General features: G+C 47.0%; 1 protein-coding gene across 4 annotated transcripts in view; it reads right to left on the minus strand.

The window, feature by feature from the left end:
• The window catches only part of LOC142296615 (deoxyribodipyrimidine photo-lyase-like), a 44,533-nt gene extending 40,281 nt beyond the window's left edge, over window positions 1-4,252 (minus strand). Inside the window, exons 1-2 of one of the 4 annotated variants that reach the window (XM_075340431.1) lie at window positions 4,206-4,252; window positions 3,814-3,929 (exon numbers count right to left, since the gene is read on the minus strand). The gene's annotated coding sequence lies outside the window, so the exon portion shown is untranslated. Of the gene's footprint in view, window positions 1-834; window positions 864-3,813; window positions 3,930-3,971; window positions 3,993-4,148 lie in introns of those variants that run through there. The other 3 variants (XM_075340430.1, XM_075340433.1, XM_075340432.1) reach the window with 3 other exon arrangements.
• Window positions 4,253-20,728: the final 16,476 nt, after the last annotated feature.

Below are 20,728 nucleotides of genomic sequence, written 5' to 3' on the forward strand. Positions count from 1 at the left end.
TTAAAGCACCACTCCAAGAGCGGCGTCCGTAAAAGATGGCCACAGGAAGAGGAGCATAAAAATGGGGGTAGGTGATTCAGTGCTGGACTGGCGCTTTAAATGTAATCACCTACCCCCATTCTTATGCTCATCTTTCTGTGGCCATCTTTTACTGACGCCGTTCGGGTCCTGAGGTGCCATCTTGTGCCCATAACTTCTGATTGGCCAAAAGTTACATCACAAGTACTCAATAAAAGTCTATGAGAGCCAGAACGAGGCTCTCCTAGAGTTGTAGCTTCCAGAGCAGTCCATGAAACACAGAAGATCACCAGAGACTGACCAGAGCAGAGGCGACAGAAGATCAAGCCGCCGGAGGGTGAGTATAAGACAGGGGACTTAGACTTAAAGCACCAATCCAGCAGTAAAATAAAAAGAAAGAATCACTGGAGTGGTGCTTTAGGAGTAGAGAAAAAGTCCTGTAATGTGCATCCTATTCGATACAGCAGACACATGCCTCTGATGGCACAAGACCCCTGTACATCAGGCTACATATCTAAGGAGTATTGCGGAACCACATGAGGAGGTCTCATGGCTAATTTAGCTGAAGTCAGCAGTGCGATCTGGACGCCCGTGTGCCAGCTTCTGCTGTATGGGGTCCTGCAACCCACCCAACCAATCATTTATCAATCTCCCGGTCAGAAACCCCTGCAGGGCATTCCTACTACCCATATATATTACCTTACAGGTAGAATATCCCATGAACGCCATCATTACCTTGTCAGACCCCCCTGCAGGGCATTCCTCCTCTCCATATATTACCTTACAGGTAGCATATCCCATGAACGCCATCATTACCTGGTCAGACCCCCTGCAGGGCATTCCTCCTCTCCATATATTACCTTACAGGTAGCATATCCCATGAACGCCATCATTATCTGGTCAGACCCCCTGCAGGGCATTCCTCCTCTCCATATATTACCTTACAGGTAGCATATCCCATGAACGCCATCATTATCTGGTCAGACCCCCTGCAGGGCATTCCTCCGCTCCATATATTACCTTACAGGTAGAATATACCATGAACGCCATCATTATCTGGTCAGACACCCCTGCAGGGCATTCCTCCTATCCATATATTACCCTTACAGGTAGCATATCCCATGAACGCCATCATTACCTGGTCAGACCCCCTGCAGGGCATTCCTCCTATCCATATATTACCCTTACAGGTAGCATATCCCATGAACGCCATCATTACCTGGTCAGACCCCCTGCAGGGCATTCCTCCTCTCCATATATTACCTTACAGGTAGAATATCCCATGAACGCCATCATTACCTGGTCAGACCCCCTGCAGGGCATTCCTCCTCTCCATATATTACCCTTACAGGTAGCATATCCCATGAACGCCATCATTACCTGGTCAGACCCCCTGCAGGGCATTCCTCCTCTCCATATATTACCTTACAGGTAGAATATACCATGAACGCCATCATTACCTGGTCAGACCCCCTGCAGGGCATTCCTCCTCTCCATATATTACCTTACAGGTAGCATATCCCATGAACGCCATCATTACCTGGTCAGACACCCCTGCAGGGCATTCATCCTTTCCATATATTACCCTTACAGGTAGCATATCCCATGAACGCCATCATTACCTGGTCAGACCCCCTGCAGGGCATTCCTCCTCTCCATATATTATCTTACAGGTAGAATATCCCATGAATGCCATCATTACCTGGTCAGACCCCCCTGCAGGGCATTCCTCCTCTCCATATATTACCTTACAGGTAGCATATCCCATGAACGCCATCATTACCTGGTCAGACCCCCCTGCAGGGCATTCCTCCTCTCCATATATTACCTTACAGGTAGCATATCCCATGAACGCCATCATTACCTGGTCAGACCCCCTGCAGGGCATTCATCCTATCCATATATTACCTTACAGGTAGCATATCCCATGAACGCCATCATTACCTGGTCAGACCCCCTGCAGGGCATTCCTCCGCTCCATATATTACCTTACAGGTAGCATATCCCATGAACGCCATCATTACCTGGTCAGACCCCCCTGCAGGGCATTCCTCCGCTCCATATATTACCTTACAGGTAGCATATCCCATGAACGCCATCATTACCTGGTCAGACCCCCTGCAGGGGATTCATCCTCTCCATATATTACCTTACATGTAGCATATCCCATGAACGCCATCATTACCTGGTCAGACCCCCTGCAGGGCATTCCTCCTCTCCATATATTACCTTACAGGTAGCATATCCCATGAACGCCATCATTACCTGGTCAGACCCCCTGCAGGGCATTCATCCTATCCATATATTACCTTACAGGTAGCATATCCCATGAACGCCATCATTACCTGGTCAGACCCCCTGCAGGGCATTCATTCTATCCATATATTACCTTACAGGTAGCATATCCCATGAACGCCATCATTACCTGGTCAGACCCCCTGCAGGGCATTCCTCCTATCCATATATTACCCTTACAGGTAGCATATCCCATGAACGCCATCATTACCTGGTCAGACCCCCTGCAGGGCATTCCTCCTATCCATATATTACCCTTACAGGTAGCATATCCCATGAACGCCATCATTACCTGGTCAGACCCCCTGCAGGGCATTCATCCTATCCATATATTACCTTACAGGTAGCATATCCCATGAACGCCATCATTACCTGGTCAGACCCCCTGCAGGGCATTCCTCCTATCCATATATTACCTTACAGGTAGCATATCCCATGAACGCCATCATTACCTGGTCAGACCCCCTGCAGGGCATTCATTCTATCCATATATTACCTTACAGGTAGCATATCCCATGAACGCCATCATTACCTGGTCAGACCCCCTGCAGGGCATTCCTCCTATCCATATATTACCCTTACAGGTAGCATATCCCATGAACGCCATCATTACCTGGTCAGACCCCCTGCAGGGCATTCCTCCTATCCATATATTACCCTTACAGGTAGCATATCCCATGAACGCCATCATTACCTGGTCAGACCCCCTGCAGGGCATTCCTCCTATCCATATATTACCCTTACAGGTAGCATATCCCATGAACGCCATCATTACCTGGTCAGACCCCCTGCAGGGCATTCCTCCTCTCCATATATTACCTTACAGGTAGAATATCCCATGAACGCCATCATTACCTGGTCAGACCCCCTGCAGGGCATTCCTCCTCTCCATATATTACCCTTACAGGTAGCATATCCCATGAACGCCATCATTACCTGGTCAGACCCCCTGCAGGGCATTCCTCCTCTCCATATATTACCTTACAGGTAGCATATCCCATGAACGCCATCATTACCTGGTCAGACCCCCTGCAGGGCATTCCTCCTCTCCATATATTACCTTACAGGTAGAATATACCATGAACGCCATCATTACCTGGTCAGACCCCCTGCAGGGCATTCCTCCTCTCCATATATTACCTTACAGGTAGCATATCCCATGAACGCCATCATTACCTGGTCAGACCCCCCTGCAGGGCATTCCTCCTATCCATATATTACCCTACAGGTAGCATATCCCATGAACGCCATCATTACCTGGTCAGACCCCCCTGCAGGGCATTCCTCCTATCCATATATTACCCTACAGGTAGCATATCCCATGAACGCCATCATTACCTGGTCAGACCCCCCTGCAGGGCATTCCTCCTCTCCATATATTACCTTACAGGTAGCATATCCCATGAACGCCATCATTACCTGGTCAGACCCCCCTGCAGGGCATTCCTCCTCTCCATATATTACCTTACAGGTAGCATATCCCATGAACGCCATCATTACCTGGTCAGACCCCCTGCAGGGCATTCCTGGTCTGCTGCCTGTGTCAGGTGGACATCACTGGATGGATTTTTAGCCTCTGGATGTAAGTTCCCATTCACTGACAGTGAGCACAGATCCTGAAAACAATAGTCTGTTAGAAAGTTATATCACGTCATTACCATAAAGTAACAAAGCTGTCTACACAAAACCATCATCTGCGGCGGCGGCGGCAGGGACGGCTGCTCGCTATTTGGTGCCATCACTATCACCAGGATGTTCTGCAGTGCCAGGCTCCCCATAGGGCGCAATGCCTCTGCACCACACCGTGACTCCCCTCTCCCGTCCCCGATATTTACCGTCCCCGCTCCTCTTGTGTAACATTCACACGGGCGCGCCACAACGGCAGTACTTACATAACGTGACGGATAGAGGGCTTTCACGATGACGTCATTCGTGCACATTTCCGGAAACTTGTGGGCGGACAGCGGCACCTGCTGGTGCAGGAGAGAAGTGACTCGGGAGGAGACCGCAGTCTACAGCATACAAGCCATTGCAGACTGATGAAGCCTGAGTGCAGGGCACACTCACCGTCCTGCCATAAGATAGGCAACTAATCAGGCTAGCCATTTTCTTTTTAACAGATGAAATATATTTATCTACGTTTCACAATGGGACATTTGGGAGGCATGCGTTTTTTATGGTCTTTACCTGTAACCAGAAGTGGAAACAGACAGGAAAGAGGCCCTGTACAAAAACGGTATATGGGCCTTCTGCAGTACAACAGCTGTGTCTAGGAAAGAGGCTCCCTGCTGGTTTGGACGTGGCAGTGGCCCCTTCACCACTTAGCCTCTCTGTTATTGCTCTGGCCCTGCCAATGATCTCCGCTTCTGGCCATTTTACTGTCAGATAGTTCATCATACTGAGCAAATCAGCTGATTGTATAAAAGCCGTTTACACAATCAGCTGCTGTGTCATGTGATTCAGGCCCTTGAACCTGACACATCATCTTCCAGCAAACCGATCAGATGATATTGGATCCAGATTGGACGACGCGGGACCCTTGACCCAGGATTACTGCGGAGGGGGGGTTCTTTATTTCAATAAAGATGGAGTCACTAATTGTGTTGTGTTTTATTTGTAATAAAAATATTTTTCTGTGAGTTGTGTTTTTTTTATCTGTACTAGAAATTCATGGTGGCTGTTGTGAATGTCAGTTATGCTTTTGCTGCTGTGAGGCTCCCTCTTGTGGCCAGGAATGGTTTGGACAGAGACCGGGTGTGCTGGAGCAATGGGCGTTTCCGTTGCTAACTCTCTGCCTATTTAATCCTTGGTCTGCTAGCAGTCTGAGCCGGTTGTCATTTGTTCTTTAGTTTACCAGCCTTCTCATCTTGCTCCACACCACATCTACCCCAGATAAGTGCTTTGTTCTTTCTTATGTTGTTTTGTTCTTTTTGTTCTTATCTGTGTTTGTCATTTACTGTGGTTATTGTCAGTTCATTTGCATGCAGGAATCTTCCCTCTCTGTTGCTTAGCTGGGAAGCTCCCTGTAGCTATGTTTGGAATATTGCTCCTATAAGTCCATGTGTTTGTTGCTTCTTGAATTTGTTGTCTTGTTTGTTCCTGTTTTCTGTTCATTGATTTGACAAGAGCACCTGATATAGGACGGAGTTCAGATTGTGCGATCTGAGGACTTTTTGTACTATCAGGTATTTGGATTTTTGCAGGGTTTTTCTCTGGCCACCATCAGCCCCTTTCCTATCCTTTCCTATTTAGTACACACTATAAAGAAAAAGACATGGATTGCACATCCCAGAAATACAATGATCTAAAGCCGCTAGGCAAAAAATTAAATAGAACATGAGGTTCTTTTGTTACCATTCTGATCAGCGCCATTCTGGCGCTTTGTCGCTGTAGCAGTGGTTGGTGCATAGTGCCGCACTACAAGGCTTAGAATAGGCACCCACTCAAGAGGTTCGCCGTGACGTGGCAGTGGGCTTAATACAGTCTGATCAGAATGGTAACTAAGAACCTCATGTTCTAATTAAATTTTTGCCTAGCGGCTTTTAGATCAATGTATTTTTTGGGATGTGCGATCCATGTCTTTTTCTCCATTGTTATATAACATTCTATCCCTCTCTGTTTTTTGCTTGGATCTGCACTCCTCCCATTTGGCACAGGTGATTTTAATCAGTAGGAGACTGCAAGAGGGGTCAGATTTTTTTTGCTCCCAGTTCACATATGGCAGCCAGTGGGAGGTGAGTGCGCAGCTCCTCTCACTGTGTGCTGGTACTGTGTAGTGGCCGCTGTTGTGGTGGTGACGTGTCGGTGGGGCGGTCCGGCCTGGAACCTTGGGGGCTTTGCTTTGCAGCATGGGTGCTGTGAGGCACCAGGTCGCCTGCCCTGCTGGTGCTTTGTCGCTGTAGCAGTGGTTGGTGCATAGTGCCGCACTACAAGGCTTAGAATAGGGACCCACTCAAGAGGTTCGCCGTGACGTGGCAGTGGTCTTAATACAGTCTGATCAGAATGGTAACGAAGAACCTCATGTTCTAATTAAATTTGTGCCTAGCGGCTTTTAGATCAATGTATTTTTTGGGATGTGCGATCCATGTCTTTTTCTCCATTGTTATATAACATTCCTATTTAGTCCATGGGGCCTCACCTTTGCTAATCCTATCATCCATCTGTGTATTGTGTTTTCCTATATTACCATAGTCTTTGAATGTGGGGGGCTTGCTATACCGTTGCGGTCTATTTCTGAGGCAGAGAGTTATTAATCCTTCCTTCCTTTAGGATAGTTAGTTCTCCGGCTGGGTTCGCGGTGCATAGGATGTTAGTTCACCCCTCAGCTACTTCTAGGGTTGATAGTTAGTAAAGGGATGGGTGCCAGATTAGTTGCCAATGCCCTTTTCACCTCTTTTGCCAATGATCTATTGTGATCTTCCATGGTTCCGGATCATAACAGGTGGCCATGTCTAATATTGGCGTGACACCATGAATTTCGGGCTTAGGGCCAGTTGATAATATACAGCTAGCCCTAACCTTATTATTATTCAGCGAGCCACCTGTCACCAGGGCATCTGGAAGACTTGGATACAGCGCCAGAAGATGGCGCTTCTATGAAAGCGCCATTTTCTGGGGTGGCTGCGGACTGCACTCTGTCTCTCGACGCTTTTCCTTCCGATGCACCCTCCCGGTAATCAGCACTGATGATAGGACCTTCCGTGACGTCATTATAGCATGGTTTCCACCTTCCTGTGGATGGAGCCCTGCTATATAGGAAAGGTCTTCATATCAAAAGGCCTGAGGACAGGTTTAACTCCATTTCACCTGGAGTCTTGATGTCCATCTCATGGACAATGGCTTATTTTTCAAATGCCACAGGGGTTATCTACAGAGGTAGACTAGAATACATGTCGTCCGACGTTTCGACCATTTGAAGGTCTTTATCAAGGACAAATTTATCTAATATAACAAGAACATACGCACCATTAGTGCATGAAAATATACAAATCAGCATAGCATGATTATGGCGTTCATTGTAACAACAATCTCTGATGACATCATGATAGCACATAACCAAACAAAGACATACATATGCTTATACAATCCATGTGTTGAAAAAAGTAAAATAAAAATTAAAACCTAACAAAGGAACAAAGCTCATGAAGAATACACTTGTTATTTGACAAATGAGGGCAGTAATGACCCACCTATATGAACAACTGTATGGTATATGTTCAAGACTATGAAGACATCATAATGCAGTCAAAGAAAAGGGCAAAGATGTGATCCTATGTAGGAGACAAAAACAAATGAATATCGTATACATGACATACAATCATGCAAATCAGAAGGGTTGAATTCTTCCACAATAACTATCTACAGGTGTGTCTTTCCCCACTTATACCTTATGCACTGAAGTAAATTGATGATCAGTAGTAGTGACCTTTTTCGGAGGGAATGGGATATAGACAATTCTAAATGCAAGTGGATATAAATATGCGCATTAGAATGATACATGGATTATTTAAACCATATAATTAAAGTGAAATAATGCATCCTGAAGGAAAGTAGTCTACCTGGAAAAACTGTTTCGCTGTCAAAGGTAGATACCTGAGAGCATAGGGGAAAGTTTCGTGTTTCTTTCACTGATGGTTCCTCAGTTGCCTCAGAAACAGAGGAATATTCTGAGCAAGAGAGTCACATATACTTGCATTAACGCATAAAGTAGGGAAAAGAGACATATACAGTGACTTCTGTGTTTTATACAACAAATGGTGAGAAGGCAAAAAACTACCTGAAAAATGCAGAGATAGTATACTGATACTTGCACTGAGGAATTCACAATGGCCTCAGGGTAACATCAGTGCTATGGACAAAATGTATGAACATCAGGAGTTACAAGCAGGATAGAAAAACCAGTATAAGGTACATGTAGTAGGATCAAAAATGTATCAATATTACCTTAATATTGTTCCAACAAGGTGAACGTGTATGGAATCATATAATGAAAAGGACTCCTTGTGGGGTTTTCAAAGAGACCCTATGGAAAATGTATGAATTTAAGTATAAAATAGTATGTGTGAAGTAAATAATGGGCTGATATAGACACATACCTGAGGTATTGGAAGTATTAGAGACAGGGTAAGGCTAGTGAGCCATATATGGTGTCACGTATCTAAATGAAATATGGAGAATACATAAATATGCTGTTCCATCAGGCTATGGCTCAAAGAGGTAAATACACATACCTTGCGTTGGTGATATAGGGTATGGGCCCCAGGGAGACGTGCACTGTGCGGTGGTGGTGTGTCCTTATGTAGTGGGAGCAGTGCAGCGTCCACCATCCTGCTTCCTGGATGGTGGAACGCAGTGTGAGTCGGTGGAGCGCACGCCGCGCATGCGCAGTGCGGCGCGCCGCACCGCGCATGCGCCCGGAGCGCAGCACCAGCCCAATGGGAAGAAGTGTGTCAGAGGAGTGTATGGAAACCAGGGATTGGCCCGTGAATCGCACCGAGAGCGCGCACAGCGCCACCTAGTGGCCCAGCACGCGCGCCCAGCACGGAACACAGGCCAATAGTGGGTGACAGGGAGGTAAACATGACAAGAGGCTGTGCCCAGTACGCACACAGCGCCCCTTCATTGGCACCGCGTGCCAGCAGGGCACAAGACACAAGACAGAGGAAACAAACATGCGATGTGTAACAATAAGTGAATGTGTGGGATCCTAAAATAAAGGATAACGGTGTGCTGGCCTGTGGATTGCGCATGGCAAGTGCGCTGTGTTAGGCCATTTACACTAACGCATGAGCCAGGTACAGAGCACATGTCAGTAAAAACGTACCTATGGACTACATTATACAGAGTGCACAACAACAGTGAATCATGGTGATGGTCCCTTATAGATGAGCGTGGCTGTGGTGACACAGGATTGGTGCAAGGACGGTGAAGAGATCAAGTAGGAGGTGGAGCCTGGAACAAAGAAAAAATAATTAGAGAAAGATACATGTCACTATGTGTACTAGAATAATATTCTCACTTATCCTTATACTGGGTTTTTGACAATCATATTGTAGATGACCATTCAGAGGCTGAAAAGCAACAAAAGTCGACCGAACTCAATTAATAAAGTAAATATATAAAATAACATAAAAACGAAACCTATCGGATACTGTACTTCATTAAATGCACATGTCGTGTTCCCTATTAAGACCTCTTGGTTCCAGCGTATTCAGGGTAAATATCCAATAAGATTCCCTCTCCTTCAGGGTACGTACTCTATTACCACCCCTTCTAGGTATGGGTACATGTTCCAGCACCTGGTACTTCAATTGCGCAATCGTGTGACCATATGTGATAAAATGGTACGGGATAGGGAGCATCATCTGTTTGCACCTTATAGTGGATTTGTGTTTACTAATCCGGTCTCGGACATGTTGCCAATAGGAGATCTTCTCAAAGACCCACTACTGGGAAGAACATCCCACGTATTCCATGTATAAACACTTACCATCCTTTCTCTCCTCTTTATTAAGAGCATAGTCTGCAAACATTGGCCGCTTCTGAATAAGGCTTATCCAGAAGTAAGCGAATTCAGTGTACCCCCTTTATTTTGCAACAAGAGGCCTCGTAATCTCCGGGATAGTTTCGTAAGGGCTGACATAGGTTCCAGTAAGACTGTACCGAGGCAAACTTTTCTCGGTACTCCCAAAAAAGGCAATTTTCCATGTCACCACTGTATACAGTGCAACAATCTCACCAGGGGTGACACCTTTACTCATCCCCTGTCAGGACGAATTTTTTCCATACAGGGGTTCTTTACATGTGAGTCCTCCTTTGTAGTTTACCTTATTAAGTGTCCATGCGGTCTCGGATATGTTGGGGAGACCACCCAACATGTCCGAGACCGGATTAGTAAACACAAATCCACTATAAGGTGCAAACAGATGATGCTCCCTATCCCGTACCATTTTATCACATATGGTCACACGATTGCGCAATTGAAGTACCAGGTGCTGGAACATGTACCCATACCTAGAAGGGGTGGTAATAGAGTACGTACCCTGAAGGAGAGGGAATCTTATTGGATATTTACCCTGAATACGCTGGAACCAAGAGGTCTTAATAGGGAACACGACATGTGCATTTAATGAAGTACAGTATCCGATAGGTTTCGTTTTTATGTTATTTTATATATTTACTTTATTAATTGAGTTCGGTCGACTTTTGTTGCTTTTCAGCCTCTGAATGGTCATCTACAATATGATTGTCAAAAACCCAGTATAAGGATAAGTGAGAATATTATTCTAGTACACATAGTGACATGTATCTTTCTCTAATTATTTTTTCTTTGTTCCAGGCTCCACCTCCTACTTGATCTCTTCACCGTCCTTGCACCAATCCTGTGTCACCACAGCCACGCTCATCTATAAGGGACCATCACCATGATTCACTGTTGTTGTGCACTCTGTATAATGTAGTCCATAGGTACGTTTTTACTGACATGTGCTCTGTACCTGGCTCATGTGTTAGTGTAAATGGCCTAACACAGCGCACTTGCCATGCGCAATCCACAGGCCAGCACACCGTTATCCTTTATTTTAGGATCCCACACATTCACTTATTGTTACACATCGCATGTTTGTTTCCTCTGTCTTGTGTCTTGTGCCCTGCTGGCACGCGGTGCCAATGAAGGGGCGCTGTGTGCGTTCTGGGCACAGCCTCTTGTCATGTTTACCTCCCTGTCACCCACTATTGGCCTGTGTTCCGTGCTGGGCGCGCGTGCTGGGCCACTAGGTGGCGCTGTGCGCGCTCTCGGTGCGATTCACGGGCCAATCCCTGGTTTCCATACACTCCTCTGACACACTTCCTCCCATTGGGCTGGTGCTGCGCTCCGGGCGCATGCGCGGTGCGGCGCGCCGCACTGCGCATGCGCGGCGTGCGCTCCACCGACTCACACTGCGTTCCACCATCCAGGAAGCAGGATGGTGGACGCTCCACTGCTCCCACTACATAAGGACACACCACCACCGCACAGTGCACGTCTCCCTGGGGCCCATACCCTATATCACCAACGCAAGGTATGTGTATTTACCTCTTTGAGCCATAGCCTGATGGAACAGCATATTTATGTATTCTCCATATTTCATTTAGATACGTGACACCATATATGGCTCACTAGCCTTACCCTGTCTCTAATACTTCCAATACCTCAGGTATGTGTCTATATCAGCCCATTATTTACTTCACACATACTATTTTATACTTAAATTCATACATTTTCCATAGGGTCTCTTTGAGAACCCCACAAGGAGTCCTTTTCATTATATGATTCCATACACGTTCACCTTGTTGGAACAATATTAAGGTAATATTGATACATTTTTGATCCTACTACATGTACCTTATACTGGTTTTTCTATCCTGCTTGTAACTCCTGATGTTCATACATTTTGTCCATAGCACTGATGTTACCCTGAGGCCATTGTGAATTCCTCAGTGCAAGTATCAGTATACTATCTCTGCATTTTTCAGGTAGTTTTTTGCCTTCTCACCATTTGTTGTATAAAACACAGAAGTCACTGTATATGTCTCTTTTCCCTACTTTATGCGTTAATGCAAGTATATGTGACTCTCTTGCTCAGAATATTCCTCTGTTTCTGAGGCAACTGAGAAACCATCAGTGAAGGAAACACGAAACTTTCCCCTATGCTCTCAGGTATCTACCTTTGACAGCGAAACAGTTTTTCCAGGTAGACTACTTTCCTTCAGGATGCATTATTTCACTTTAATTATATGGTTTAAATAATCCATGTATCATTCTAATGCGCATATTTATATCCACTTGCATTTAGAATTGTCTATATCCCATTCCCTCCGAAAAAGGTCACTACTACTGATCATCAATTTACTTCAGTGCATAAGGTATAAGTGGGGAAAGACACACCTGTAGATAGTTATTGTGGAAGAATTCAACCCTTCTGATTTGCATGATTGTATGTCATGTATACGATATTCATTTGTTTTTGTCTCCTACATAGGATCACATCTTTGCCCTTTTCTTTGACTGCATTATGATGTCTTCATAGTCTTGAACATATACCATACAGTTGTTCATATAGGTGGGTCATTACTGCCCTCATTTGTCAAATAACAAGTGTATTCTTCATGAGCTTTGTTCCTTTGTTAGGTTTTAATTTTTATTTTACTTTTTTCAACACATGGATTGTATAAGCATATGTATGTCTTTGTTTGGTTATGTGCTATCATGATGTCATCAGAGATTGTTGTTACAATGAACGCCATAATCATGCTATGCTGATTTGTATATTTTCATGCACTAATGGTGCGTATGTTCTTGTTATATTAGATAAATTTGTCCTTGATAAAGACCTTCAAATGGTCGAAACGTCGGACGGATGAATTATCATCACTTTTTTGTTCTATGCACAAAATAAAACCATTTAAGCATTTCAAGATTTTCTCTTCTTCATATATTCTCCAAGTGTGCCAGAATTATTTTCTATTAGACTTGCTGTTTTTTTCTGAGCACCTAATATATAACGCAGTGAGCCAGGAATAATCGTTTTGCAGTAGAATACATGTCGGTCACCACAGGCAAGATGTTCAATTCAAGAACACTACAAGGGTTACGTACAACTGTACCTTTCAAGTCAAGGCACAATTTCCATTTCACATGTAGATGCACTCTTTAGGGGCACTTTGCACACTACGACATTGCAAGCCGATGCTTGCGATGCCGAGCGCGATAGTCCCCGCCCCCGTCGCAGCAGCGATATCATGGTGATAGCTGGCGTAGCGAACATTATCGCTACGGCAGCTTCACATGCACTCACCTGCCCTGCGACGTTGCTCTGGCCGGCGACCCGCCTCCTTATTAAGGGGGCGGGTCGTGCGGCGTCATAGCGACGTCACACGGCAGGCGGCCAATAGAAGCGGAGGGGCGGAGATGAGTAGGACGTAAACATCCCGCCCACCTCCTTCCTTCCGCATAGCTGGCGTGAGCCGCAGGACGCAGGTAGGAGATGTTCCTCGCTCCTGCGGCTTCACACACAGTGATGTGTGATGCCGCTGGAACGAGAAACAACATCGTAACATCGGTCATTTCCAAATTATGGAAATTACCGAGGCTACACCGATGATACGATTACGACGATTTTGCGCTCGTTAATCGTATCAAAAAGGCTTTACACACTACGATATCGACGGCGACGCCGGATGTGTGTCACTTCCAATTTGACCCCACCGACATCGCAGCTGCGATGTCGTAGTGTGCAAAGTGCCCCTTACTCCACCTATAGATTCAAGGGCAATATACCACAGTACATATAGTTGCCTTACTGCCTTATAGGTTCACAACCACCTGCACAAGCCGTGGTTTTCTCTTTGACGTAGGCCATTTGAGCTCTGTTATTATTTAGAGCTCATGGATCCAATTGTGAGTACAGTGATTCATATTACACACATTATATATATTGTCCATGTTGGCTTCCAACACTCTCCCACAGCAACCGCCCAAGGCCACGTTACATCTTCGCTGACTACAAAGAAATTCAGTGGTTTACTTTGAATCTTTCATTCGTTTGATCTAACAGCTTAGATCTAACAGTGTAAAGCTCACATAATGCGCTGTTCTCTAGTAAGAGAAAACCAGGTAAATTTAGACTAAATTTGTCTAAATGGAAAATATTAATAAGCTTTATTTAGATATTGCTAACATATTTCAAAGGGTCAGACTGGCCCATCGGAGAACCAAAGGATCCTGTGGTGGGCCCCGGCCTCTCAGTTGTGGCCACAGTAGCAGACCTTGCGATTGGTGTGTTGGTCACCGTTACAAGACCCAGCTCTAGGCACGTCTTTACACTTCACTCTCCACTTCAGATTGTCTGAAAAAACAAAAAAGCTAGCACTAAATGGTCACTACAGCACTAAAAAATTCCAACTGTACTTATTATAAATGAGATTTTTGGCAAAAAAATTGCAATTTCTTGAGCCACCCCGCCACTTCACGGCAAATCTCTGTTGGGGCAGTCCTAACACTAAAATATTTTTATAAAATGTGCCAAACGGCCTCACATATGAAATTGTAGAACTGCTCTTAGCAGCACTCACCTGGTCTAATTTAATCCCGTACCCATGACTGAATCATGGCTGTGGGTGGGACAGGTCCAAGCAAATGTTGCATGAAGTAAATAGCCTGTGGACAGAGCCTGATGACTGAATGTGAACAGTCACCAATCGCCAAAATCTAGACAGGTGGAATACATCCCAAATTTGGGTGCATCGCAAGGTGGGGGTCAGCCACCGACCAATTCAATGAAGAAAAAACAAAAAAGCTAGCACTAAATGTGCACTACAGCACTAAAAAATTCCAACTGTACTTATAAATATGAGATTTTTGGCAAAAAATTGCAATTTCTTGAGCCGCCACTTCACGGCAAATCTCTGTTGGGGCAGTCCTAACACTAAAATATTTTTATAAAATGTGCCAAACTGCCTCACATATGAAATATTTATAATAAGTACAGTTTGGAATTTTTAGTGCTGAAGTGCACATTTAGTGCTGGCTTTTTGTTTTTACTTCAGATTGTCTGTAGACTGACTGCTGTGCCCTTCCACCAGGCTGTCTAGTCCCCTGGTCTGGCTCCGCCCTCTAGGTGGCCATCTCCTTGTCTGACTAGGCAGTGCCCCCTGGCGTGGAGTGGTAACTAGGATTTTTGGTGTGTGTTTGTGTTGCTGGCATTGGTGTTCCAGGTCCCTGGGGGTAGGCCCTGCATTCCCGAGAGGATGCAGTTCCCTGAGTGTCTCAGGGGTGCTACATTCCTCCTTGGTGAAACACAGCACGTCCTCAGGCTGTAAAGAGAATAAAGGGATTTATTAAACATTTAGAAAACATATAAATAACATTCTTCCCGCACAGGAGAGGCTTTATTTAAATGTTGCATGAGCATCCCCCATATCAACCCACAACCCAAAGGTCCTCGTCCCAGAACCCTCTAAGGAGGATGGTCACCGGTCTCTTTGTTGACTAGGTCTTGGTCTACTCCACTGCATCCCTTTCCTCCAATCTGCCTCTCCTTGGTGGCGGTATCAATGTCCTGATAGCAAGGTTTACTCTTGGAGGCACACTTGGTACAACATATTTACACTGTGAGAGTTCGGGTCATTCCCAGTCCAATGACCAGTGGTCCATTTTTATATCAATTTTTCAAACTTTATATGCAATCATGTAACTTTTCAGCATTTTTCAGGTAAACAGCAACATTTTCAACACTTTCAGCATTTTCTAAAGCAACAACAGCAACAAACTGGGGTAGCCTGCTTCAGCTACCATAGTGTAGATGAGCTTGGGTATGGTGGGGGAATAGGAGGAGCAGGCAGTGACAGGTCACAGATTTTCTGCACATCTAAAGCATACCAGCCCTGCTCTCCATGGTGCCTGGTGCACGTGACCACGTCACCCAGGTGCAGGTCACGGTCTGGATGTCCCTTCTGTAGGTAGTCCAGTACATCCCTGCAGGACATAAAAATGCCTGCTTGCATGCCTGGCTCCTTAATAAAGCCCCAGCCTTTCTGCTGATCGAACTTATCCATGGTGCCCTGGTACCGGACCTCGCGGGCTACCCAGCTGGCTTGCCGCAGGCTCTGTTTCTCGTACAGATCAAGGGCTTTCACCTGCTTCCTTCTGGTTGCACGCTCCCGCTGCTCTCGGGACAGCTGTTGGATGGTGGCTTGGCAGGCTTTCTCGACCTCCTCATCCACGACAGCCCGCTGTACTGCAGTAGCCATGCCGCACTCCGGCTCGAACCTCAGGCTCCCTGAACCCGAACAGTCTGCTCGGCCTGGTCACCGGCATCTCCTCTGTCGGTCGTCGGGTCTTCCAGGGCTGCATTATTCAGCATGTCCTGGTCTCGTCTCACCAGAGACGGAGGCGTTGCGGCTTGGTCTGGCCAGGACATGGACGGACGCATTGCAGCCTGGTCTGGTCTGGTCGTGGTCGGAGGAGCCGATGGTACTGGTGAGTCAGGGGTAATACAGGTTCCGCTGCCATGGGGACTAGCGGGGGTAAGGAGGTTCGCACTCTTACCGGCTCCTGGTGCCACTCCTCGTGCAGAGCCCATGCATCCTGGGCTCGCACAGCCATCACCATCCCCATCATCTCTGAGCGCCAGTCCTCAATTTGCTGGATCATTTGCAGCCGCATCCGGAGGCACATCCACCCCAACTCCTCTTCGAGCCAGGGTAAAGTTCCTTGGGATGGAGGGGCAGACATTCTCTCCTCTGCAGGTTTGCTGGTTTTGCACTGCAGAGCTGCGGTTGCTCCAGCATACCTTCTTTCTGACGGCGCCCCTTCCGGCTTCCTGTATTTAGTTTCGCTTTTGCATGCTGTACACTCCCAGGTGCTGAGTCTCTTTTTCGCACGCTTGCACCACAGTGATGGCGCAGCTTGTTTTTCACAGGAATAAAGATGGCGGTTGTCTTTGCACAAAACAGTCCATAAGGCGCATGTCACTTGGGTTAACGGGCCTAGTCCATATTCTGTTCATGACGTCAGGAAAAAGCTGTGTCGCCCAGGGAATGGGGTACTCGGTCCCTTGCAGTGAATAACTGGGGAATGTCACTTTGGTGGCCTTTGCCCGGTCCCGTGCCCTAGGTGCTTTCTAATGGGACTATTTACAGGGGCGATTAAAGTCATTTGTGTGACGCCACCTGCGGGTTGAGGTTAAGATTGTGGAACCGCCCCGGCTGAAGTGGTCACTTCCAGGGCTGGTGGTAATGCCAGCTGTGGTGGCAGGCCATCCGCAGGTAGGGCTGAGCCTGGGAGGTGTATGATGGAGTAATAAGGGAGGCCACACCGTGGTTTTTAGTTAACAGTCTCTACTCACTCTGGACCCTTGGACGGCTGGTTCAGGTCCCTGTATTTCCAGTGCCAGTTGATAACTCAGTTGCTCTGTACCCGACACTCTCAGTGTGGTTGGGTCCCACGTAGCGTGGTGCATTTGGGGCCCAACTATCCCTTTTCGGTGGCAGTCTCCTTCTCCGTATGGCAGGCAGTGTGGACCCTGTATGGCTGGTCTGTGTCCTGAACCCTGATCCTTGCTTTACTGCTGATGCCCCCGGATTTGTGGGTCAGTGAGGTCCGTGAAAGTCCCCTCACTGTGCATGTATTTGCCAGGCTGTCTGAAACTGTCACCTGACCTAGGGCCCTGTGCCCCATGTGTGCTGTGGTCTCAGCGGTACTCGGGTGTACCCGCCCTGGCGACCACTCTCCTGTGCCCATGGGTCACAGTTACACGACCCAGCTCTAGGCACATCTTTACACTTCACTCTCCACTTCAGACTGTCTGTAGACTGACTGCTGTCCCCTCCCACCTGCCTGTCTAGTCCCCTGGTCTGGCTCCGCCCTCTAGGTGGCCATCCCCTTGTCTGACTAGGCAGTGCCCCCTGGCGTGGAGTGGTAACTAGGATTTTTGGTGTGTGTTGGTGTTGCTGGCACTGGTTTTCCAGGTCCCTGGGGGTAGGCCCTGCATCCCCGAGAGGATGCAGTTCCCTGTAGTGCCCTGAGTGTCTCAGGGTCACTACAAAGTCACTAGGCCATATCTGCTATGCTGAGCCACAGACCACATGCTGCAGAGACTGGAGAAACACCAGAGGAAAACAGCGAAGTGAGGCTTTTTTTTCCCTGGTTTATCAGTTATTACTTATGGTGGCCCCATACTGTATATAGTGAAGCTGTGGGGGACATCATACTGTGTAGATGGGGTTTTAGGATCCCCATGCTGCATATAGGGTTCTCTGGGCACCATCATACTCAGTGGCGTAACTAGAGTTTGATGGGCCCCGGGGCAAAGATTGGACCTGGACCCCCAAGCCATGTACACCGACACTTGGGGCATGGGATAATGACACTGACTCGGGGTACGGGATAATGACACTGACACTTGGCTCTTACCCTCAGCCCCCAGGTTTCCCATGATCTGAAATCCCTCTATCAGCACCCAGCTTTTCTATGTTCTGATACACATCTCATCCTCGACACCCAGCTTCCCCATGCTCTGCTATATATCTTTCCCTCAGCACCCAGCTTTCCCATATCAGAGAACAAGGAAAAATGTAAAGGTATCTGCCCAGCACCGATTCCAGATAAGAAAAAACCTCCTTTATTAGTACATTTTAAAAAAACATGCGGAGACCACAGATGGAAAATCCGGGTCATAGGTAGCCTTTACGCGTTTTGGACTTCATAATAAAAATGAAAAGAGTCCTTAATCATCAGTAACCTATGTGCTTCAATAGACGAGGTTTATATACCAAATGAATACATGGATGCAAAACGGGCAGGAGGTGTGGTCGCTACCTGAAGAGAGGTATGTTCATCACGTGTGTTAATTAGATGAAATGAGAATCTATTTGACTTTCTGGAAATGTGATTATATCCCATAAGTTAGAAAACATACCAAGTATGTATATGTTATCTAATTTCACTATTCCTGATGTACTGATGGAAAATTAAAATTAGAATAAAAAGATGTATTTTAAAAATTCACTTGATACATGTATTTTTGTATTTTTATATTCTCCTATATATTTATATATATACAGTATGTGTCTGTTACGAGGGGGACCCGGGGAAGCGTGCCAAGATGGGAAATGGACAGCTTCCGCCGGTCAAGGTCCACTGTGCGGTGTAAAGGACCGCTGCTATGGTCAGGAAAGAGTGAGCGGGTTGCTACTAGTGATCGTCTGGAATGTCACAGACGATCTATGTACACCGGTCCGCCCTAACCCGTGAGGGTTGTATGGCTCGGGGCTCCTCGTTCGGTGTATTTGTTGCACGGGGACGCACAGAGGTGCCTACGCACGTGTGCTAGCGGGAGTCACAGGAATATGGCACGAGGGTAGCACAGAGGTGCCCACGCACGTGTGCTTCAGTAATAGGTGAGTCCGACAGACTCTAGGAGCTCACCTGGGACAGGAACACAGCCTGCTAAACAGAATACTGCCAGAGCAGCAAGGCAGGGGCAAGACCTGCAAACCAGGTGCTGCCTAAGCAGCAAGGGCAAAGCCCACAAAAGACAATGACATCTGTACAATGGCGTGGCAGCACGCTGCCAGACATCCAAACATAGAAGGACGGTCGCGCACCGCCATGAAGGCAGGGGGAGCTTTTAAAGGAGGCGTAGCTCCACCCAAGGGCGGGCGCGAGACGGACGTGACGCAATCAGGATTCGTGACGTCCTGGCCCGGCCAGTCAGGATTCAGCACATCACCAGCCTCGTCATCAGGCCGTGTGATATCAGTGAGCGAATCAGAAGACGTCACGTGGGGCACATGCTCATCTTCCTGCCTCTGGGTCATAAAGGCGGGATCCTCGGTTTCACAATGTGCAGAGATAAGGGAAGTCCTGCTGCTTCCCTGAGCATCCATCCTTTGCACACTGCGCAACCTCCCAGACCCTCCATGACGCCGAGCAGGAGGGCACGTGGCAGGCAAGGGATGGGAGACCGCCCCACTCTCTGCAAAGAGAGAACCACCAGGTGTCACCCTTCCGCTGTGTCTGTGAGCAGGCATCTCCTGCAGACCGCGCAGTCTCCTAGACCTTTGGCGCTGCTGAACAGAAGGGCTCGTGGCAGACAAGTAATGGGAGACTACCTCATTCCTTGCAACCGGAGAGCCACGAGGTGTAACATGTGTCTATATATTCAAAGAATTAACTAATGTTACAAACATCACTGGTATATCAATTAAAGTAGGCTAGACTAGATGGTAGCAAAAATACCTAATTTAAACCTAACATTATATTCATACTGCTATATAAATCAATTATTATGGATATATGGGTGTTTACGATATTTAAATGATAAAACTTAGGTCAGAACGGTAGTTGAGACCAGATGATTGTCTAGTGTCCAATTTAAGGATCCACTTAAGGCCCCGTTACATGCAACGACATCGCTAACGAGATGTCGTTGTGGTCACGGAATTCGTGACGCACATCCGGCCTCGTTAGCGACCGATAACGATGTAAAATACTCACCAAATCGTTGATTGTTGACACGTCGTCCATTTCCCAAATGTCGTTGCTCGTGCAGGACGCAGGTTGTTCATCATCCCTGAGGCAGCACACATCGCTACGTGTGACACCTCAACAACGACGAACAACACCGTACCTGTGTCCTGCCGGCAACGAGGTGGGAGTGATTTTCTGCGGCTGCTTCCCACCCCTCCACTTCTATTGGACGCCTGCCATGTGATGTCGCTGTGACGCCGCACGAACGGCCCCTTAGAAAAGAGGCTGTTCGCCGGCCAGCAAACAGCCTTTTTTCTAAGGGGGCGATTCGTACGGCGTCACAGAGACGTCGCTAGGAAGGTAAGTATGTGTTATGGCTCCCTGCGATATTGTGCGCCACGGGCA

The sequence above is a fragment of the Anomaloglossus baeobatrachus genome, chromosome 3 (genome assembly GCF_048569485.1).
Source record: "Anomaloglossus baeobatrachus isolate aAnoBae1 chromosome 3, aAnoBae1.hap1, whole genome shotgun sequence".
NCBI lineage: Eukaryota > Metazoa > Chordata > Amphibia > Anura > Aromobatidae > Anomaloglossus > Anomaloglossus baeobatrachus.